General features: G+C 48.5%; 1 long non-coding RNA gene across 1 annotated transcript in view; it reads left to right on the top strand.

Moving 5' to 3' along the window:
- The first annotated feature begins 2,656 nt into the window (after positions 1-2,656).
- Positions 2,657-23,979, top strand: part of LOC309843845 — a 98,208-nt gene continuing 76,885 nt past the window's right edge. The window contains exon 1 of the long non-coding RNA XR_014300369.1: positions 2,657-2,823. This is a non-coding gene — a long non-coding RNA (uncharacterized lncRNA). The remainder of the gene's footprint in view (positions 2,824-23,979) is intronic.

Here is a 23,979-nt window from a genome sequence, read left to right on the forward strand (position 1 = left end):
TTGCAGAGAGAGATAGCAAGAGAGGGAATACAAGCAGGAAGAGTGGGAGAAGGAGAAGCAGGCTTCCCTCTGGGCAGGAAGCCCGATGCAGGACTCGATCCCAGAACCCTGGGATCATGACCTGAGCTGAAGGCAGACGCTTAAAGACTGAGCCACCCAGGCGTCCCTAAAAAAAGTTTTTAAAATGCAAGGATATGCAAAAGAGCTTTCCCTTCCAAACTTACTTTCCTGTGCACTTGTAGATAATGTGAATTTGATATATATGTTAAAAGTAAGGTTTTTTCCCTTATTTTGAAAGTCATCTGCGTTGGTTGTGGGGCATATCAGCAGATCAGAAGATCAGAAAGAAATATAAGGAAGAAAATACAATCTGTAGAAATCTCGTCACGCGGGTCATAATGCCTGTTTCCCTGAGGAGCTGATTTCCAGGCCCTCCCTCATAGGCCTGCTGCTCCGAGTTCCTGTGGGTGGGTTTATCAGCTCCCACCGGGCTCCTCCACTGACTCTTATCTTCGGCTCCCAGACCTTGCTCCCTTTTCTGCACCATCACGGTTGGTCATGCTGAGCACGGTGTCAGCCTGGAGCCCTTTCCTGCCAATTCCCACTGGACCAGACCTGTTTTTTTTGTGCGGTAGACAATTCTCATCCTAAGTTGTCAATTTCAATTTCTAAATGTAAATGTCATCAAAGGAATTTTATCTGGGATCGCTGACTACAGGGATGGTTGAAAGGGTGGATGTGGGATGTGGGCCAGGTGACATCACAGCTGGACAGCAGCCTCAGGAATTCGGGGCGGACCCTGGTCCTGGCGTCCACGCCTCGCCATGGGCCCCTTTCAGGCCATAAGCATGCCAATTACTCCCTGATTTCTGCAGAATGTATTTCGACTCCTGACGCACCTCAACAAAGCCCAGAGACTGCAGGAAACAAAAACAAAACCAAAGCCCGCCCACCGACAGCCTGCTCCTCCGGCCTCGCCCCCTGACCCCGTAACCATATTGGCTGAATCACATCCGGAATGGAGGCGAAATCAAATCTGTTCTTTGGTTCTGCTGTTTGGGTAGAGACTTTCTCAAGGGGACAGGAAAGAAGTCTCTTACCCTCAGGGAATTCAAGGGAATGTTTCTTGGCAAATGAGTTTTTCAGATCAGCAGTTGGTTGAAAAGGAAATCGTTTAGTGGTCTGAAGGGAGATAATGGCTCCAGGGAGTCCTACTTCTACGTAGCCAATTAGAAAACCTCTTCCATGGTAAGAAACCCAGAGGTTGGGATGTTGGGGATAGAGTGTGGGGGCACAGACTTTGAGGTCCCGTCTCTGGGGGCCCCTGTGCATGCCTCTCCTGGGCTCTGGGTTGGAGCCCCATCTGTCCCCGTGGTCTCTGGACAGCGGCAGGAGTGGCTCCAGCAGACTGTCCTTCGCCATCATGCAGAGCTGTAGAAAATCCCCTGCTCTCTCTGGGTCTGCCTTGCCCCCCAATTGCAATAAAGTCCTCATAACACAGAACCCACTGTTTCAACCATTCTAGAGTATCTAGTTCAGCACCATTTAGATTATTCACAGTGTTGTCAACTGTCACCTCTATTTAGTCTTTAGTTCCAGAACATTTTTGTCGCCCCAAATGGCAACTTCCCGCTTCCCTCCAGGCTCTGGCAACTACTGATCTGCTTTTCGTCTCTACGGGTTTGCTCTCATATAAATGGAGCCATATGGCAGGTGGGCTTCTGTGGCTGGCTCCTTTCATTCAGCGTCATGTTTTCAAGGTTCCTTCACGTTAGAGCGTGCATCATTTCTTCTTATGGCCAGATAATATGCCATTGCATGGATAAGACAGATTTGTGTCCCTGGTTGTCTCTTTTAAAGAGCAAGGGAGGTCTTTCCCAAATCCTCCATCTCATTGACCAGACCTGCATCCGAGGCTAGGATCAAATCCAAAGATAGGCAGGGTGATGAGACTCTGGGTTCTCTTTCCCTTCATGTCTGGAGGAGGGCCCCTTCCCTGGGCTCTCTGAATAAACGGGAACTCTGCCGATGAGGAAGGGGGTGGGGAAGGCTGCGGAGAGGCCGTCCACACTGCCTACCATGGCGTCCATCTCCTAAACTGTGACTTATTTCCCAGATTTACAGCCAGGCAAATGAAACAGGCAGTTAAATGGAAATCTGATGAAGTCCAATAAGACAGATATTTACCAAATGGGATATCATGTCTCCTCTTTGTGGACAAAATTTATAAAAGAGCGTTTTCTAAAACTAGGCTCTTGTCTAGGGTTAAGGTACAAAGGGATCAGACGGAGGAAGAGAAACATGTGACAAGGTCACTTTGAAGAGAACTGCTGTATTTTATGAGTGTCTTCTACCTTCATGGTACCTGCCATCCTCTTGCTTTAAGTGGGGAGGGAACAGCTCACTCACAGTGATGGAAGCACATCCAAACCCTGTTCTGTGCAGCTAGAAGGATCTGATGCTTGGGGATTGGGGCCAAGAAAGCCCAGGGAGTATGTGGCAGTAAGAGAGGCCAGCTGGGACTGATGTCAGGATGAGGGGGGCAGACATCATGTGTGACAGGGGTGGGCCATCCTGAAGAGAGAACTGTGTGAGTCACCCTGGTCCTATCTGAGAGGACACTCAGAAGGGTGCCAGCAGTGTGGTGAATGCCAGATGCCAGGGGATGAGAGAAGAATGGACATAGAGGACTGTCCACAAGCCAGATGTGTCCACCTGGGTCATGGCCACTGCAGGAGGGAGAAGCCCGCAGAGTCTGCTGCAGGTGTGGATGGATCCAGCAAAGGCAGAGTCACCCTCAATGCTTGAGGAATTCTGCATAGGGTAAGTCTTTTCTTGGCACGCTTTCCATTTTAGACATTCTTCTTTTTAAAGATTTACTCATTTATTTGAGAGATGGAAAGAGAGAGAAAGAAAGCACAAGCAGGGGAAGGGGCAGCAAGAGAAGCAGGGTCTCCCTCAGCCCAGAGCCTGATGCGGGGCTCAAACCCAGGACCATCTCAGGATCATCCTGAGATGAAGGCAGATGCTTCACTGACTGAGCCACTCAGCTGTCCTTTTGTTTTAAACATTCTAACCTGCAGAAGATACTGTGATCTGTGGGTGACCCTGACTGGGGACAACTGGTCAACCCCCCTTTAAATACTAATATTTCACTCATGTGTCTTTAGACCAAGTGTCTAATGGGATTTTTTTCTCCTCTCAGTGTCTCAATGTCCAACCAAATCTGGTGCATAAGTAGACAAGTTTGAGAGACATTTCGGAAGGGACTAAAGTGGTCCTCTCATTGTTACCAGTGAGGGCTGTTAACAGTGAGGAGGCAAAGGCTCAGAGAGCATGTGTGGCTGCCTCTTGTTCATGCAGCTCAGCAGTTCCTGGGCTCATGCAGGAACTGAGGCCTTCTGTTTCCCAACTGAACACTCTCTTACTTCCCAAAATAACTGTGTAAGGGAAGTAAATATAATTAGCCTGTTGAGTAAAAATTATACCAATATGCATAATTGTGATCTTCTACTTGGGATATATATATATATATATATATATATATATATATATATATATAAATCCGATGTGTTTTGTTATGGGGTGAGAGAACAGCAATCAGCCCATCCTCTTCTCTCGAAGATCAACTTATTTCTGCCATCTATTTCTCTAGGACATTGTCACATCCCTAGCAATGTGCCTGGCATATTGAAGGCATTACAAGGAATGCCTATTCTAAGACTGGATGAAGAATGACATGTTTAAAGTCATTTTCTTTAGCCTGTGAGGTTATTTGGTGTCTACAAAAGGATTCCATCATCAGAAATTTGGTTTTAAAGTTAATTTGTATTTTGTAACATCATCTTATCTTCCTACAAGAATATACTAAACTTGCATATTCCTGAGTATTTTTATACCTAGCTATCTCGACATTTCAAAGGTTCAGATATCAGTGGAGGCTGACTCATCTTTGTAGTTAAATGACGCAGCGATACAAGGAGGAGGCTGAGTGCTGGCTGGGGCATGGCAGGCCAGTGAGCTGGTCTTAGACCCATGCTGGCTACTCACCTTCTCCTGGAGTCTAGGCCTGAGATATTGTTAGGGGGTGTGTGTGTGTGTGTGTTTGTGCATGTGCATGCAGGTTGTGCATGTGTGTAAATAAGTGTGTAAATATGGGGTTATAAATATTATGGTTAATTTGGTTAATGTAGTGGACAGAATAATGACCCCCAAAGATTTCATGTCCTAATCGTTGACCTATGAATGTGTTCCATTATATGGCAAAGGGAGATTTTGGGAACTGATGGAAATAGGGTTGCTAATTAGCTGACCTTAAAACAGGGAGATTTTCTTGGCTTAGCCCAATGGGCCCCAAAGTAACCACAGGGAGCCTTGAAAGTGGGAGGAGACAGGAAATGAGTCAGCATCTGAGAAGGTGTGACCACAGCAGCTGGACAGAGTGATGGGCATGAGGAGGACTTTACCACTACTGGCTGACCTTCAAGATGAAGCGGCTGCACGCCCGGGTACCAGGCAGCCTCAAGGGCACAGTTTCTTCCCCAGAGCGTCTACATGGAAAGCAGCCCTGAAGACACCTTGCTTTTAGCCCAGCAGGAGAGTATAGGACCACTAAGCTACAGAACCATACTATATTAAGTACATTTGTATGGGCTTAAGCCACTGCTTTTGTAGTGATTAGTTCCAGCAGCCATAGAAAATTAACAAATCAATTTAGCTGAGGCAGAAACACACATTTGAAGCTTACAAACTTAGGTGCTTGATTTGTGAAAGCCAAATAGCTCAAGCTGACTGTGTGCATTGAAGATGACAAGGCACGTCCAGAGGCTGGAAATCTCTGGAACAGAGCTGTATTTCATGCACTCCTGACCTGTACTCTTTGTTTTGGCTCTAGAGACGATAAGCCAGCCAGAATCCTCTTGTTAGGTTCATCAGAGATTTCCCATCAATTAAAGAAAGTCAGAAGGAGTGTGAGTTAGAAATCTGAGACCCGTATCAATCATGACGTTGGTCTAAGTGGCATATTTCACTGCCGTGGACATTTGTAAAGATCAGGCTGTTGGCATCAGGCTGTTGGAAGTGTAAATGATATTCTCCTTGCTTTAAGCGCAGCGTGGCGGTGAGTCCCTAATGGGGTGGGAGGTAGGGCAGCTCCGAAGCGCTTCCCTAATTTCATTCCCCGTCGCTCACAATTGCAGTGAAAGGAGAGGAATCCGTCAAGGCCAGTTCCAGGGGGGATTCCCTAAGCAGCTGGCTTCCAAAGTCTGATGCAACTTTGATTGTTGAAGTTTGTATGCTGTGCAACACACACCAGAAATGATCTATTCTTCATTCAAATTTTTAAAACTTCAATGCTTTTCCATTTTAGCTAAGGTTTTTATAACAAAGTATTCTTGATTTCCTGTTTTGATTCAATTACATGTTTTAAACATGCTTAGTTAGCTTTGAACTTTGAGTGGAGCTTGCCCGGAGAATATTCTGGGAGGCCAGTTTCTGACTCCAGGCTCTATGCATATGGACAGGGAGGCCACCTGTCAGCAAAAGGTTTTGCCCTCAGCAGATGGGGGTGGATTTTGTCAGCCTGCTCTTCTGGTTGCTTAGGAACTTGGAGCATTCAGTCAAATAAACACAGCTTCTCTCCTGGCCTTGCATTCATCATTCCTGATGCTGGGACCTGGGTGGGGAAGGCTGCTTCTAAGTCATGAAACTGTCCAAACAGGCTTTCTTACAAGTCACGAGATTCCAAGAGAAAAGCAAATAAATTGTGTAATGACACACATATGTTCTCCCCTTAACATGAATCCCCATGACGAAATTTGATTCTCCCCCAGGCTGTGCTAATTAAAGAGATCTCACTGGGGTTACTGGCAAGTGGTACTTGTTCCCTAGACACACCGAATTTCAGAAAAACCCAGTGGCTTTCCTGAGTCGAGTCAGGCTGTGACTGTGGCAGACCAGGCACTTCTCTTTAGGACCCGAGTGAAGGAGAGATGGCTGGATGCTATGGTGGGGTTCAGGCAGGGGTGTGTGCTCAGTTTTCTGGGTCACGTTCAGTGATGGTGCCCATGGTGCTAGGCACTGCCCCATGGTGCTAGGCACTGCCCCATAGCCGGAGGCAAGCCTGTCTCCTAGCTCAGAGTTTCCTGCAAGCAAGGACTCAGTGGGTGAGCAGCTGTGCAAGGCAGCAATGCGCACCACTGTAGATGAGACGTCTATAGGAGGGGATGGTCAGGAGGAAGCTGGGTGGCCATTTCCTGCATGAGACAGACCGGTGGTGGTAGGTGGGCACGTGTGAGGGCTGGGAGGGATCGGCTGTCTGCTCTGGCGCGTCAGATGTCCACATAATGGACATTTCAGAGCACCTGTCCTTGGTTCGTCAAAGGACAGGCAGGTGCCTTTTGTTGGCAGGTGCCATGTCTGCCCCTGGCACCCATCAAGGCATGCACAGATGTGACCAGATGCCTCTCGAACAGCTTCCTATCCTGTCTGGCTTGCCTTTCTCGACCAACTATCCCAGTGCCCATGTGATCATTCTAAAACGTGAGTCTAAATGTGTTCTCCGCACCATATGACCCTCTATGGCCTCATATAACCTCGGGGTAAGACTCAAACCCTGGGACCTTCTTGGCCTGGCCTGGCCTGTCTGCTCCACCCTCCCTGCTTATCCAATGACTCCTCCATGCTCCAGCAAGTGCACAGGAATCACCATAGAGACAATTCCAATAATGCCTGTGACAGCGATCGTTCATCTTCCTGAATGTTCCTCTGCTCTCAGCTCTGGACTAGGGCTTTTTTATGCATTAGCTCATTCAAGGTTTACTTCAGCTCTCTGAGGCCATTAGCATCAAGACCCTGCTTTCCAGTGGAAGAAGTGGGCATTCAGAGAAATTGAGTCACTTTCTCAGAGTCTCGCTGCCCCCAAGAGGCCACCAGAACTTGGTCTTAGGTCCATGTGGGGAGGCCAGATTCTGTGCTTTTCACATCCTGATGCCTGTGGTTCCTAGAGCGGCAGCCTCAGCCCCACCTGGGTGTTTGTTAAGAATGTAAATTCTTGGGCTCCAACCCAGACCTCCTGGGTTGGAACCAGAAACTCTGGGGTAGAGTTCAGAGACTTGAGTGTTTTTAGGTCTTCGAAGAGACTCCAAGGGGAAAACTCCCACTGTCCTACACCGCAGTTATGCCCACATGCCATGCCACTGTGCTGGTGTGAGCTCTGGGCCTTTGCACATGCAAAGTCAAAAATCATCCTTCAGGACTTACCTCCTGAGCCCTGGAAGTCGTCTCTGACACCCTGACCCTTGAGGGCATCCCTTTCCATGCTACCAGAGGATGCTGTGTGTAACTTCCTAATAGGACACAGCACACTGTATCCTGGGGGCTGTTTTAGAAGTTCCCATAAGATCCTACCTTCCCGGAGGACAGGAATTCATTGTCCTTTTACTTCTTGAATATACATCATGGATATACATTTTTGAGCCAAGACTATCAAAATTAACATCAATTATTTATTGCTACAATGGTGCTCAGTAATAAACACTGAGAACACCTCAGTGGCATAGAACAATAAGCACTGAGTTTTGCTGAGTGTCTATAGGTCAGTGGGGCCATTCTGCTGACCTATACTGGGCTTACCTCAGAGGCTCTGCTGAACTTGGTTGGGCTCTTTCTACATCTGGAGCTCAGCGGGGATAGCCGGGATGATTTGGCTTTGCCACATGAGACCCCTCATCTCCCTCCAGTAGACTAGCCCGGACTTGTTACCATCACGATGGCATGGTTTTGAGAAAAAGAGACAGAATCCCACAGGCACCTGTGAACAGTGCCACCTTTGACACAGCCTGTTAGCTGAAGCTGGCTGCAAATCCAGCCCAGATTCAAAGGCAGGTGAATAGACTCTACTTCTTGATGGGAGGAGGGGCTGACAAACCACCTTGCAGAGGACGTGGATACAGGGACCACAGCTTGTCATCTACAGTAAGTGTTCAAAATATGTAGGTTTGATTTTTGTTTTTGAATGAATGAATTTTCTCAATGTGCAGGGGAGATGATTATTAAGTGTTCTGAGGATGCTTTAAAAAATCAACTTCAGTTCTGATTCCATTAAATTGAAAATCCTTGCATATAGAAATATTTATAAATCTATCTTACTTAAGCAATTTTCAGCAAAGTAGAATTCCAGTAAACAATAGCAGAGGGATTAGAAAAGTCATTTGGAGTTTGTTGTATTCAAAACTGCTCTTTGCAAATGTCAGAACAATTTCAGAACTGGCTGTCTTGGAGATGGGGCTTGGGAATGGTGTTTGCAATATCTGGAAGAGGAGCAAGTGGATCTAACACTGGGGCATGGGCAGAAAGGGAGGGACCTGGAATTACTGGTCTTCTGAGCTCTTGGGAGGAGGGTCTGCTTGGCATCTGAAGATGTGTGGTAGTTGTTTCTTCATGTGGGGGCTTTGGCTAGGTAAGCAGCACAAATGCTAGTTGTGTGGGACTAATGGTGAACCCATTACTGCTAGGAGCTGTTAACCTCTGCTGGGTGGGGCAGCTGAATGGAGAGAACTTCATAAAAGTAGCGACTCACGGGAGTGGTACAGTGAGAATCATCCAGAACTAAAGCAGGGGGTTGTGTCCTAAACTCTTCTTATTGTCACTACACATGGGGCTTGCTTTGGTCACATAACTGCTCCAGTCTCCTCCACCAAACAACCTTATTTACATGAAGTCCGAGCCATGTAATTGTCTGCATTTCTTTCTTGCTCTAAGAGCAATAATTCATGCATTTGAATAAAGAGTAAATTAACAGCAGCCTCTTCCCTCCCAACAAAAACAAATAAAAAATCTTTCACATTGGAAAGCAACAAAACAAAGCGGATTTATAATTCTGGGTTGAGAAGAGCAATCTTAGTGTGACACCAAGGCTAAAATGACATGACTACATCAAACATAAAAGACCAAACCAAACTAAAATAAAACCATAACATTACAAAACTTCTGAATGGTAAGAGATGTTAAAAATTTAGAAGACCAATAAAACCTAAACAAAATATTTGAATCCTACCTGACAGGAAAAGTCAGTAAGAAAAGTAACAATCCAAAGAAAAATAGGTCAAGTCTGTAAAGAGGAAATTCACAAAAGAAAAAAAATGCAAATGGACAATAAACTTATGAAAAAAAAGTCTAGCGTTTCTGATAACCAAATAAATGGTACATCTTAAAAAATGACACACTTTTTCCCTATACGGGGTGGAAGAAATAGGTTAGAGCTCCTTGGCATTTACACAAAAATGGGGACCCCCCAATGTGGCCCACAGTCAGCTCCCTGTGTACTTGTCTTAGTGTTCTTGGACACCGATTGCTTATACTCAGTGGTGTGGCCAATGAGAAGACGGTTTTCGATTCCATCTATCAGGTGCCACAGTCAGACACATCTATGTCCAGTCACCCTCGGGCAGGCAGCCTCAAAGGTAACTAGTTTGGCTTCCCCTCTATCTGCCCTTTGCTTCCCACACTTCCTGCCATGTTGACAGCCCTGTTCCATGTGCCTCATCATTCTTGGAAGCAAAATCTACTTCCTGTCAATCTCAATTCCTGGTCTCTCAATTTCCAGGTGTCCCGGCTCCTTCTTCTGTCTTTATTACTTTAATTAGGCTTCAGTGACTGTGAGGCATGGTTAGCATGAGCAGGAGCACACAGGATGTGCCACTGAGCAGAGGGGAACTGCAGGATGGGGTGGGTTGGGAGACCCCCAGAGGACTTAGCCATAAGGTGGGATTCTGAGGACAAGACTGGAATGCCATGAGGAAGATGACAAATGGAGTGTTGACTGCCGGTGAGTGACAGAATAAATCCCACCTCTCATTCTGTCTGCCCTCTCTTGTGTCCCTCCAACTCAAAACAGGAACACCTTTGGTGACGGGAGCTTTTAGGAAGAGAGAAGGCCAGAGAGGGAACAATGATGTGTGTGAAGATACTACAGGCCCAATAGCCAAGGGTGTGAGGCCAGGGCTGCACTGGAAGGGCCATGCCTCTTCATTTGACTGGTCAGGTACAGATTAAGCACAGCATGGGCAGTGCCCTCTGAAGAAGGTGAGAGTCCAGCCATAGTATGTCCCAAGTCTTGCTTGCCAGCTCTTGACTAGGAGCCATGCCCAGAGCAAGTCTAGCTGCTGGTAGGTTCTCCATTAAGTGTTTGTTGAATAAATGTATGGGTGGTTGCCACTGAGAATTCATAGCAGGAGTTGGCACAGATGCTGTTGGCGATGGTCCTCTCTATTATCCTTTAGCTCCTATAGTTCTGTGCAACCAGTAGACTTCCAAGAGCTACCATCTGCTTCTCCTTGCCCACTCCGCCCACATGCTGGATGGGCTGGAAGTGCCGGGAAATGCCCACCGCACTCAAGCTCTGACTGAGGGAAGCTGGTGGAGAAACAACCAGGTACTTCCCCTCTGCATGGGACATGAAATAACTCCTGGTCATGATCCCAGAACATTAAGCCACAGTAGAAACTTATTTGACAACAAACCCCTTCCTGACTTTCTGCCCATCTCTCTCACTGCCCCCTTCCATACCTGTGTTTCCAGTTTCCCCCCAACATACTCCTTACACTAGAATGTATGTCTCTGATTCTAGTTCTGGGGGAACCCGTCCATGATGTGTAGAGCCCATAGCCATTCTAGAGTCTGAAAGCCCTTCTTCAAGATAGCACAGTTGGGCAGTGAAGTCCAGGAGCTGGAGTTTCACAGACTGGAAGGCAAAGCCCCTCTGACACTGGCTTATTTTCCCCACTAAGGGCCTCCCTAGGGATTGTCCTCACTTGCTGTTAACCAGACAATGCCACTTAGTGCAGGGACCACACAGAGAAAGAGCTTAATGAATGGGGGTGCTTCTATTTAGGTCCTCACTAACAATAATTTAGAGTCGCAGAATATGCCATCCCTAGTGACATGAGAACAGGAAACTTGTTCATCTTATTACTTATTGTATTTCTTTAAAAAAAAAAAAAAGATTTATTTATTTATTTTAGAGAGAAAGAGAGAGAACAATCACAGGGGTAGGGGCAAAGGAAGAGGGGAAGTGGACTCCCCTTCCTCTCCCAGTGTGGAGTCTGATGCAGGGCTTGATCCCCTGACTAGAGAGATCATGACCTGAGCCAAAGCCAAGAGTCAGACACCCAACCTACTGAGCCACCCAGCAGCCCCGAATCACACTGTTCTCTAAATAATGTTTTCATATTCTGTATTTTGCTGTGTGTTCTAATGCTTTCCTGTCTGTGAGTTCTGCGTCATCAGTGTTCCCTAAAACCACGATTTTCAGTGGCTCCTATCCATTCTTTGACCAGCTTTCATGCTGCAGAATGAATTCTGCAATGTGCGAAGCACTTCTATCAATTTTGTTAAAATTATATTTCTAGGCTTGTGGATACTTTAGCTCTGTCCCCTCATGAAGGTGTCAGCTTACAAGGAATATCACACACACATAGCGATAAGTCTTGGAAAGACAGAATTCTTAAATGGAGTTTGCTTGAGCTCTGGGCACCAGAGTCTGAACTAGCTGTTCTTGAGATCCTCCATGGCTAGGAGACTATGTGTCAATGCCAGGTGGGTGTCCTTCACTGAGGCTGCCCACAATGACAACATTTTGTTGATGATAGGAGTTAAGAACCACAGATGGGTTTGGGTTTTGATAACATAACTAAGTACGATCATGAACAACAGCGAGGCCGACCCCATTTCTTCCTCATAAGAGGTGGTGCAAAGGGGATTGTCTCGGTGCTGTCTTCTCCCCTTTTCTGCTGATCCTCCTCCCTGCGCTTCTCATTGTTCCTGTCCCATACAGATTGTTCCTGTCCCATACAGATTGTTCCTGTCCCATACAGATTGTGCTAAGAACCCAGCTCTTTTATTTCAAAGGCCTCCTTACAGTTAGTGGGGAGTAATTTTTGGCCTCAGCTCTAATGCAAAGAGCTCAAAGTTCATTTTAAGCAGAAACTAGTAGATTGCTTCCAGTCTGCTCTGCAAAGTGCTGGCTGCCTGCTTGACTGGTTTGCACCGAAGTAACTCTGTGTTTCGTCTGAGTCATCTTTGAGAGTGTGTCCATATGACAGTCAGTGAGTGCTCCTGGGCTTGGGCAGTGGAGGGCTTCATGTAATCTGTTCATTCCCTTTGGAAAGATGAGAGGAGTTTCTTGATTTGTGGTCCCAACTGAAAATGGATCCTTTGTGGAAATGGGCCATGGAGCATCCCAGGTGTTACCAGCTAACACTGCCCACGACCTGCAGCCTGGGGCCTGTGAAGGTGCCCCAGCACCCAGCCTGTCCTGTATATGGAAAGGAACCAATACATTTTTCTTGAATGAATGTTTGATGTCCAAACATTTCACATCCAGGATTGTGTATGTCACCTTTATCTTGTCTCAAAACCTTCATTCAGTGCAACAGAGTAAGAACATCTCTCAAACCATTTCTTCATACTCAATAAATATTTAATGAACTTCTAATGTGTTCCAGGCTCTGTAAGGTGGTGAGAGTCCCTCCTTGTTCTCGGTTTTTCCATCTACCAAATGGGGAGAACAAGATCAGCCTTTCGGGGCAGGGAGACTGTGTCCACTATGGTGCCTGGCTCACGGTAAGAGTCTTGCTGTGGGCCGTCTTAAATACTGGTCTGACTTGTGTGCACTATTTGATTCTGTGACCACACAGCGGTCCTTAGTGGTCCCCAATCCTGGTCCTCCTCTACCCTGCCTTCAACCACGCATGTAATGCCACCCATCTGCCTGGCTGCTGGTTCTCCAGGGAATCTGGACTCTGATCTCATCTCTTCCATACTGAGAGGTCTATAGAAATTTGAAGAAATGGACCAACTTTCTCATGGGAGGAACTAGTGAGGACCAGCTCTGTCCATTACCTCCATTGGATTCATCCCTGCAGTATGGCAGGCGGAACACTGGGAAGCCAGGGCCTGCCTGCTTGTCAGAACTCCATTCACATTCAAGACATCAGGTCACTAAGAGGTCCAGATTCGGGCCCACTGAGTGCAGGGACTGGCCAGTAGGTCCCAAACATTTACTGACTCATTCCACAAAGATTTACTGGGCACCCTCCATGTGGTTCTAAGCCTTGAGGATATAGGAGAATGGAGGAGACAAAAGCCTTGCCCTAATGGAGCTTGAAGGTGGAGACAGGCAATCATGAACACAACGGGTACATTCCAGAGATTCTTGTATGGGAGTGAGGGGGAAAAGAATAGAGCAAGGAAGGGGCATGGGAAATGTTGATGGGTGTGGAAGGGGAGGGATGATAGATGGTGAAGGAGAGCCAGAGAAAATCCGGGTGGACCAGAATGACATGCACAGTCGAGGATCCTGCGTGGGTGAGCACCCATGCTTGGGAGTGTGGGCTGCAGCAGATGGCCTTTGCGGTCACAGGCTCCCAGCTAGCCCAGACACTGAACCTTGCTGCTTCAGGCCCATGATTGTATGGTGCTTGGCGCTCTTGGGCATGTCATCCAGCTGTATTGTTGGTCCCTGGGAAGGGGACCGTCCTTGCTTATTGGGAGGCTGTGGCAAGGAAGTCCCTATCCAGAAGGCAGAGGTTGAGTTTTTGTAATTGAAGCCCGTTGTCCCAATGCTGCTGCTGAGGAGAAGACTGGGGCAGATCGTGAAAGTCCAAATCTGTTCAAAGATGGACCTTCCAGGATGGACCATCTTATGCACCAACAAGTGGGAAGAGTCAAAGGCATCGTCCAAACCTCATCTGGCCCCCTTTGTCTCTGATAATGCCCTCACACGGTCTGGTTGAGACAAAGGGTGTCCCATTCTTGGCTCTAAGATCTGGCCTTGTAGAGACCGGTGTGGGTGTCCCTGGGCTGGTGCAGCCTCCCCATCCCAATGGCCATGGAGAAGCAGCTGGAGAGCAATGTGGGACACCTCAGATTTCCAGAGACATTGAGGTCAGCTCTCATGCCTGGTGGAAAGCCACTTGGGAGAGGCAATGCATATGGGAGAGTCTTGAGAGAGGCAATGCATTATGGGAGAGTCCATAATGGCTCTTCTAGTCAGTTCCTTTTTTTGTGAAAATGTCTTTCCAACCTGCAGTTGGTGCTTGTGTTAGCGAAGACAAAGTTTAGGTGTCTATAACAGAGAAGACCCAAATCAAAAAGGCAGGGAAAAAGAGAAGTGTGTTACTCTGTCACAAAAAGCAGTTCAGAAACAGACAGTACAGCCTGAGTCTGGGGGCTCCCTAGGGCTTTGGGAGACACCTACTCCTTCCAGTGCAGTGCTCTGAACCATCCTGGTGGCTCAATTCTCTCCCTGGAGGGATGGCCAGGATTCGGAGGGAATCCATGCAATAGAAGGGACAGAATTCTGGGCAGCATGCCCTTGTGTGCACTGATTTGACTTTCCCTGAATCTCCCTTCAGAAGGCACCTGCCTTTGTCAACTGGAGAGAGAGAAAGCTTACCCTTTTCCAAGGTGGGGAGCTGGGGGCATGCTAAGGCAGCAAGGTGACTTTAGAGCCTGGTGCTCAGCTCCATTGCTTGCTTCCTGCTCACAGGGACCGGACTGGCTAAGTCATCCTGGGAACCTGCCCCTGCTGTGACATTGGGTCTTTGGTTGTCCTTTGAGGGCTGGCTCTCATTTTTAGCCAGAGCTCATGATCACTGGTGGAGCTTTGCCAGCGGTGACCCCTCTGGACTTCCAGGCTCTGTTCTTCGGGTCTGCTGCATGGGCTGGAGGCTCCTCTTCCATCCTGTCTGGTCTGCAAACAATTTTTGTCAAGTTAATAGTGGTTTCTGATGAGGAGAACGCACTAGATGTTGGGAGTCAACATGGAGCTGGGAAAAGTGGGCCAGAGCAGGGGATGAGAGTTCTCGCTGATCTTGAGCACAGCCCCAAGCCTCCAAAAATTCTGCACTGCCTTTTTCTTTCTCTGCTCTAGGGAGGTGCACAGGCCATCTGGTGGCTGCTCCTTCCCCGACTCATGAGCTTTGGGAGAAGAGGACATTTCTTTTTCTTGTTTTTTTTTTGTTTTGTTTTTAAATTTTTTTTTTTTTTTTTAAATATTGGACAGACAGAGATCACAAGTAGGCAGAGAGGCAGGCAGAGAGAGAGGAGGAAGCAGGCTCCCAAGGGATCCTGATGCGGGGCTCTATCCCAGGACCCCCGGACCATGACCTGAGCCGAAGGCAGAGGCTCTAACCCACTGAGCTACCCAGGAACCCCTTTTCTTGTTTTTATCTCAAGAGCCTAGCCCAGGGCCTGCACAGTAAAGGTGCTCCCTATAGATTGCTGGATGGGGTTAAATGGTGTCGTATCCCCCAGGCCTCCCAAGTACAGTGTATGTACTTTTTTGTATGTCGTAGGCGGTCAATAAATGCTTTTCCTATTAAACTGATCGTCTGGACTCTTGTTGAAGTATCAGAGCCCAGTTGCTCCTTATCCACGTATCTCTGGTTAGGTTCCCCGAGAGCCTGAGAGAGAGAGAGATGTGCCTGCAGGAGGGGGACGAGGGAGCACACTTGGGGAGCGCTGGGAGTGGACCTGGGTGGAAGGACACCAGTAGCAGCTGAGGCATCTGCTAACCCTATAGCAAACTCTGTGGCCGGGAGGGAATAGGCTGAGCCCTGAACTTGGCATCCAACATTCGCTGGAGGCAGCTCCTTGTCCCTGAGGGCACTTGACATCGAGGGTCTCAGCGAGGGTGAGGGCATTGTATGGGATGACTGGGGATCATCTAGGACGTCTGCAGCGAGGCGGCTGGAGGGGAAGGGGCGGGGAATGAGTCATACCCTCTTGCATGTCTGGTTAGTGCCATTTCTGTTGTGGGTGCTGTCTGGGGGGCGTTAGCAAAGATCCGTGCCCTTCTCGTCCACTGCTGTGGGCCCATCCACCTACTTCTGTCCCAGCTGTCCTGTCTCCAGCCTTTCTGAGAGTCCCCAGCCTTGAAGTCTTGCACCCTCTGAGGTGGTCAGCCTCTGGCCACGGCCCAGGAGTCCACCCGATGATGATGCCGGAAGACCTTGCTACCCTTGTCTTCCATCTTTAGAAATGAATCTCTTGCATCCCTGGTTCCAAAGCCAATCATCTGAACAATTCATCCCTCCAGGCGTTCTTTTAAAAAAAGGGATTTGTGGCCAAAAAGATTTAGGAGATGATGAACACTCCAGTTTCTTCTTGGAGATAAAATTCACATTACCGTGTTCATGATTCTGAGACGTCCTAACAGAGACATGTGATATCCATCCGTTTCATAGCTTCTCTTCATAGAACTCTTTTTCTCTCTCTCAAGAAACCGATACACATTAAAAACCACTATTTTTAATTAACCCCTAAACTCCAGATTTTAAAAATACACTTTATCTCCGGACAGGTTACCATATTCCACCTCGGATTTTTGCATGGATAAACTTATCCAGTATTTTCTTTAAGGACCAAGCCAGCTGAGAGAAATAAAAATTCTGGTTCGTGTACGAGGAGTAGGGGGGCCTTTGGTCAGAAGAGGAGAGCGAGCTGAGATAAATTTTATGCTGCTCGCCATGTTTTTCCTCTGGCTCTCGGCCCGTCCGTCACTCTTTGTTTATTAAAAGCTGGCTCTGCAGACGTTGACGCAGCAGTGGCAAGACGTCGAAAGGCTTCTCTGAGCCTGAGATTAGAGGCAGAATTTATGGCCGTGCGGGAAATTGCAGCCTGCAAAACGGCGCAGTGAATTACAGCCGGGGCTGTTAATCGGGAGGATGTCTGTCCGGGATCACCGTGGAGACTGGCCGGAGGCTGCAGCCGGCTTGTCCTGTGCAAAACCTGGGAGCCCAAGCGACCGTTAGAATAGAGGCTCCTCCATCAAGTGTCAACGGGGGCCCAGGGCAGCAAATATTCTGCTTACAAAGCCAGATCCTAGACCTCTTTCTGGCTTTTGCTTTGCGCTGATGAGCTGGTCTCTCCTGTAGAGTCTGACTCTTGGAATCACCACTGAAATTGCTTGCTGAACACAAGCTTTTCACATCAGTTATTATTTCTCTCTCTCTCTCTCTCTTCTTTTTTTCTGAGAGAGAACATTCTAGACCCGAGGTTATGCTGGATGTATTTCATTAGTATTGTTAATAGGAAAAGAAAATCTGTGTCTGCAGAAATAGGCAATGTTCCCAAATAGGGACTATAGCCAGGTCGTAGTTTTGTCTTTAAAGGGAGGGTGTATGTACCCTGGAAAGCATGGTGGGGAACAGAATCCTATGTCTTAGAAATGCACGTTTGAGACACGGATTGGACTTTCCATCCACATAGAGCAGAACTGTGCAAATAGTAAAGACAATGTATAAACAGCAAATGCCGAGTCACAAAGGCTCAAGGGTACATCCCAAATTGCATTTAATACTTAGATATCTAGAGACATAATATGTAATAATATACAAAGAGATTTAGAGAGATGATATGTACTATATATTAAGATTTATTTGATAGGTCTATGTAATATGTCGATGCAGATATAGATACAGGTAGATTTAGATAATCTATAAGCTTTGGTCAACAACACAACAACTTTTAAATAAATGTTTACTCTTTACAGTAAAACCTCAGGCTGTCGTTGCCATGGGGAAGGGGAGCTGTACGTGTTTGATGAAGAAACACACGGGAAATAACAGGGGCCTTTGTGCTGTTCAGGAGCATAGCACCTAATCTGGAGATTCTCTTCCTACTAAAATGCGTGCACACACACACGTACACCACCCACCCCACAAAGACGCAATGGACCTCCCATCTACTTCTGTCCCACCCAGAGTTATGGGGGGCTTGCAAGAGCAGAGAGCTAGCCCCTCAGACTTGGCATTTCCTCTTCCATTGAACACCCTGGGAGAAGAGTGAATTTCATTATTTTCCTGTGCTGCATAGATCCATGCAGAGGCCTTTAGCAGGTAAAGAGTCCAAAGCTGGAGAAGTACACGTGATGGCAGCTGAACTTAGATTGTGAACTAGCCGCTGAAAGAGAGAGAGAGCAAGACCAGGAGGAGGCTGTGATTTGTATTAAATTCTTGCTGCAAAGATGCCCAGAGAGCTATGGGTCATGTGAGGGAGCGTATCAGGACTTCAGGAGAGCTAGGGGAGGGACTAGGAGGAGGGTCCGCTTGACAGGAGCCCGGCAGGGGGGTTTCTTTGGTCAAGAGCTTGTCGTTGGTTGGGGACATCATCTCACTTAGACAAGACCTGTGGTATACGCCCTTCCGAACATACCAACCCTTCCTGCATTTTGTAAAGAGAGCTCCTCCAGGGGCTTAATTAATGATAATATCTATCTTTCATAGTGATATTTATCTTCTGTTGGGCCCTTACCAAGGGCCGCTGGGCTGAGCACAGAGTATTGCAGTGAATTCCCCAAACCCGGCACCCCGATTTCTGGTCGAGCTGAGAAACAAACACGAGGCTGAGAGGACTGATAAGCCCGCAGAGCTGGGATTTGAACTGGGGTCAGGGATACGGGAGGATATCCTGATGGCAGTGCGGTGGAGAATCAGGTTCCCAGGACGGGTAGACCCAGGAATGAATACCCTGGAATGGAGCCTACACCAGTCTCCCTAGCTGGGTTTCCACGCATCGCACCAAGTATGGTGTTCCACTTAACGTCTCATAGTGGCTGGTGACTGCGTTTTTAGAATTGCGCTGCTTCCAAAATATCAAGCAGGACAGTCAAGTGTGATGGTCCTGCGCTCTGGGGTCCAGCCAGACCAGACCCACTGTTCTGCCATGGCGAGTTCTTAGTAAAGTAATTTCCCAGCCGATATACAATGCTGGTCTCTGGCATGTTGCTGCAAGGGTTCTAACACACAACCCATTTACATGGCTCTGTTAATCCTACAGCAGGAACATTTGCATGCATAAATCCTCAAGACCGGGTCTGGAAGATTGGGGTTAGAGATCCCTGTGTGCCCAGCATATTCTTAGTCTCAAGGGCCCTATCTGCCTGTGCTTTCCCCGACATCGTGCCTGGCTCTATTTTTTTTGAAACTCTAGAGTAGATGAAGTGTCCTTGGCTCACTAGCCTGTTAGACCAGTGATGACCAGATTAGGCCTGGAACGTGCTTCTCCCGGGAAGTCATTCACCCGTGCATTTACACTTAACGCCTCCCTGTTTTCCAATTCATTGTCAGCAAACTTGTCAAAATCTGATCACCTCAAAGGGAGGTGAAAATACCAAGCATTCCGGGAAGGGAATAAAAACATGAAATAAAACACACAAAAGCTAGTTGTGTGCACCAGTGACGCCAGGCTGCGTGCTTCCCGAGCCCCCCGCGCTCGGGGCCGGTCTTCCCTGCGTCATCCCTGCTGTTTGCTTGGATGTGTTCCCCAGGAGTCAGGTCTAGCACAGGCCTGTCGGGTGGTTTGTGCGGAGTGTTGCACAAAGCATCCAGCAAGCAGGACTGAATTATGAACAGAGGAAAGAAGTAGAACATGGACAGGAGTGGGGAGCAAGCCCACCGAGGGTCTGAAAGACAAATGGATACACACCCAGAAATGGGGAGATACCAGGAGAGGCACTGACATCCCACAGGGGTAATGATCTGCCTGGAGAGAATTTATCTAGAAAACTCTTCTCTGGGCTCTCGTATAATTCTGGGTTAAGTTACAACCACCATTCACACATGGAAACAGATGACATCAATGAGAAAAGCCTTCGGTTTGGATGGCGCTGTCCAGTTTGCACATGGTTTCATAGGGATGATTATATCTGAGCTTCTAAAAAATGGTGATTCCCTTTTCAGGATGGGAAGCCAAGCGGAGGAGGGCTGAACCAGGAGTCCAAAGCCACCACCCCTTTAGCGGGTCTGTCGGGGGCAGCTGGGGCCAGAACACAGCCTCATATTGTTCTCACTTCCTGGGAAAATCGGGACATCTCCAGGGTCTGCCTCCCCACCCTGACTTGCATGAGAATTGCAAGGCAGCATTTTTATTGAAAAGCTCTAATACCCTTTCTGGGAAGACCACTTTAAAGGGCTTGGTAAAAGCAAAATGGATGGGGGCGATTATATCTCTTTCTCTGTCCCAGACACCTGCTGGGTGGGTGTTGAGTCTGGGCTCAGTGCCTGGTGTCTGAGCGGCTTTTAGCCAGAGGGTGGAGGCTGGGAGCCCTTTCCAGGGGGCAGAGAGCACAGCTCAGCACCTCGGGGCAGCTTTGCTGCTGCTTCCTCTTGGTGGGCCAGGGTTCCCCTGCAGGCAGAAAATGCACAACAAAGGGGCCTGGGAGAGATGCCTTGCCTTGTTGGTTTCACTGCTCCGGAAAAGCAACCCTGCTTTCCTCCTGTCCGGACCGTGACTACTGAAAGGGATTCTGTCCTGGGTCATTTCATTTGCATTTCGGGTTTATAAAAACTCCTCTCTTCCGTCTCTAGCATTTCCTCTTGTTTCTCCTGCAACGTCTTACTAGAGCAGTTGACCCTGATGTTCATTTTCTTCTCTTTCTTTACCCTTTCCTCCTGTTCTTTCTGGGTTGTAACCTAGCCACTAGTTACTATGTTACAAAGTTACCCTGTAATGTGTGCATAAGGTAGAAAGTGCAAGTGTCCAGAAGCCTGTTTGTGAAAAGCAGGGGACATCTAAGTCTTGCGGAGGCAGTGGTTTATAAGATTCAAGGCCCCCTGCTGAGAAAAAGAACACAATGACTGGCCTGGGTGAATTTTATGAAAACATGTGTCTGGGTGTCTGCGTGAGCACACTGCTCGGACCCCCACCCCTACCCGGCATCCCTGTGCCTGAGTCTTCACAGGGTCCCCCTGATGGGCAGAAGCCCCTTCCTGCCCCACGCCCCCTCATGACACCCCTCGTCCCCCTGTGACCTCTTCCCAGCACATTCATCCCGAAAAAGTTCGTGTGTGCACTAGGCGAATAGCAGTATCAGTTTGGACCAACTTTCAGCATTTTTAGGAGCTTATGATACACCCCTGCCCTTCCAGCCAACACTCACCTCCAAGGAAGACTGAGCATCAAGGAAGCTGGGTGGCAGATCTTCCTGCAATCTGCCTATTTGCAGACTGGGCATCAGAGCCAGGGCGCCGGTCTGGACCCCGTTATCCTCTGGGGGCTCGGAGGTGGGAGAGGAGGACCAGACGTTTATTGGGGACGAATTGCTGTGAAGGGATGGGGAAGGGGATTTTTCAAGGGAAGCCCCAGACCATGTCCAATGCAGACCCTACAAAGTCCCTGACAGTGGTCCCAGTGTGACCGGTCCCTTAGGGCAGCCCCGTGTGGATGGAATCCAGCAAGCCCTTCTTCTCCGCTGTGCTTGGTCCCTGGCTGGGAGACCGGGATCATGGCACAAGCTATGACATTCTTATCCAGGGCTTGGAGGTAACCATGAGGTCCGAAGGCCCCAGGCAGCTAATGACCTTCTGTGGCTCCCCAGTTTCCTTATCTTTTTTTTTTTTTTTAAGATTTTATTTATTTATTTGACAGAGAGAAATCACAAGTAGACAGAGAGGCAGGCAGAGAGAGAGAGAGGGAAGCAGGCTCCCTGCTGAGCAGAGAGCCCGAAGCAGAACTTGATCCCAGGACCCTGAGATCATGACCTAAGCTGAAGGCAGTGGCTTAACCCACTGAGCCACCCAAGCGCCCCCCCAGTTTCCTTATCTTTACGAACATTTTTTCCTGTCTTGTGGAAAGATTAAATAATAATGATTGTAATGAGCCCTCCCCGCTCAGGCTCCCAGAGGCTTGATGTGATTGTATTTGGGGACGGAATCTCTAAAGAGGTAATTCGAATGAAGTGAGGTCATTGGAGTGGACCCCCATTCAATAGGACTCATGTCCTCATCAGAAGAGACCAGGGGCGCCTGGGTGGCTCAGTGGGGTCCTGGGATCGAGCCCTGCATCAGGCTCTCTGCTCAGCGGGGAGCCTGCTTTCTCCTCTCTCTCTGCCTGCCTCTCTGCCTGCTTGTGATCTCTGTCAAATAAATAAATAAAAATTCTTAAAAAAAAAAAAATAAAGAAGGGGAGACCAGGGCAAAGACACACTGAGGGAGGGTATTGTGACCACGTGAGGTGGGCTGTATACACGGCCAACAGAGAGGCTCCAGAAGGAAGCAGCAATGCGGACACCTCGGTCTCAGGCCTCCAGCCTCCAGCACTGAGGGGAAACAAATGTCTACTATTTCAGCTGCTTGGTGTTGGGTATTTTGTTACGGCAGGGTCCCCAAACTAATGCAAGTGTGGATTTCACTAAGCTGTGCTTTTTGCAAAGATAGTCCTCCTCCCCGAACCAAGTGCCACCCCATTCTACAAGCTTATCAGGAACCCCTGCCCCCATTGTTGTTCCTGTCCTGGGGAGTTAGGAGGGCGAGGTGTGAGGAGCTGTGCTCTCCGAGCCCTAGACATGGACATGGTGGTTTTCTTCTTGTGTAAAGCAGAGGGAATAAGCCCATCCAGTGAGGTTTTCTGCAGAGTGTTCTGATCTGTTACTAGTCACGCTATTCGTACCCTATTGTCAGGGTCATTGTCAATCATGACAATAGCAAGCATTTGGGTAGCACACTGTGGTGTCTGAGCTACTTTCTCATCTGTTATCTGCTCCTTACGCCACTCCCAAGGAGATAGATAGTGTTGTGACCTGCCGTCGGTCCACCTCTCTGAGTTCAAGGTCACAGGGCTGCCCAGAGGTCACTGGTGAGGAGGTTGGACAAGGGTCTTGTGACTTCGCCCTTTGCTGTGCCCTCACCCACACTAACAACTCCATGGACCCGACATCTGACCACGGCCTAACAAGGGCCCAGCCACTGAGGTGTTGGTGTGGCCAAGGCCTGGACTGCACAGGTCGGTCTGAAAGGGGGAAAGATAACAAGGGGAAAAAGGTGGCCTGCGTGGGGACAGGGTGTGGAGGGGCAACATGGGGTCTGTTCTGTCCCCCAGCTCAGTTTCACAGACCACACCTCAGCCCTGAGGGATAAAATAGCAGGTGCTGCTTCTCGGAGGCAGGAGAGAGCAGCTGAGGGGCAGGGGGAGACCAGGACCCTAGGACACTGTCCCAGGAGTCCTAGCAGAGAGGGGGGTTGGGGTGGGGGTGCTGAGACTTCAGGAGGGGCTGGGTGTCCTGAACCTGGGAGCTGACCAGCGTCAATGTTCTCACCTGGACCGGTCCGGTGCCAGAGCCTACAGGACGACGAGTGGGGTGGCCAGCAACAGCCCCAACACAGTAAACCCCCAGGGGCTGCGGGAACTAAGTGGGAAGTTTGGGGGACTTGGATCCTGCATTAGAAGAGGGGGAGCCTGTCAGCCTCGTTTTGCTGTCAGCCTGATTGCATTTCCGCTGCCTGACTGCTCGGGCCTTGGGATCAGGTTATGTTGTCAGCCAGATGCTCTGTGCTCCCAACGGGCAAGACAGGCTGTCAGAATAAAGGCCCTTGTAGCTGTCTTATTAACTAAGAGCATCTGAAAGTCACGTACAAACCCTTTCCAGGGGGAATCTTGGGGAAGAGGTGGAGCCGCTCGCACTCCGAGGGGCGTGGCCAGGCTTCTCGGGGAGTCGTGGCACCCCCACAAGAGAGGAGAAGGAAATCTTCTCCCTCCTTCCCGGACCTCGTTCCAAATTGGGATCCTCTGTAGCCCAGCTCCTGTGGGATTACAGCAACCTCAGGATTATGCTCTTTTGTAGTTCATACTTTTTGCTCTGTGACGGGATATCATTTGAATAGACAGAGGATCAGAAGGAGAGAAGCTTCAAAGGAAGCAGAGGCCCAGGTCCCTCAGCGGCGATCACGTGCACAGTGTAATTAGCATTGGAAGATTCCGGTGGGGACTTCCTTCCTGTTAGAGTCCAGCTTATGTCCTGCTCCTTCATCCTGCCTTCTTCCCCAGGCCTCTTCTCTGTCACCTGAAGGCCAGGGCGGGATACAATTTTAAGCTTTACCTCAAGTTCATTGAAACCCAGACCCGTGCTGGATGAGGACATACACACGGGAAGGTACACTGAGAACTGATCGAAAGGTGACTAAACGGATTTATTTTTGTAAA

The sequence above is a fragment of the Mustela nivalis genome (genome assembly GCF_964662115.1).
Source record: "Mustela nivalis genome assembly, chromosome: 11".
Classification (NCBI taxonomy): Eukaryota; Metazoa; Chordata; class Mammalia; order Carnivora; family Mustelidae; genus Mustela; species Mustela nivalis.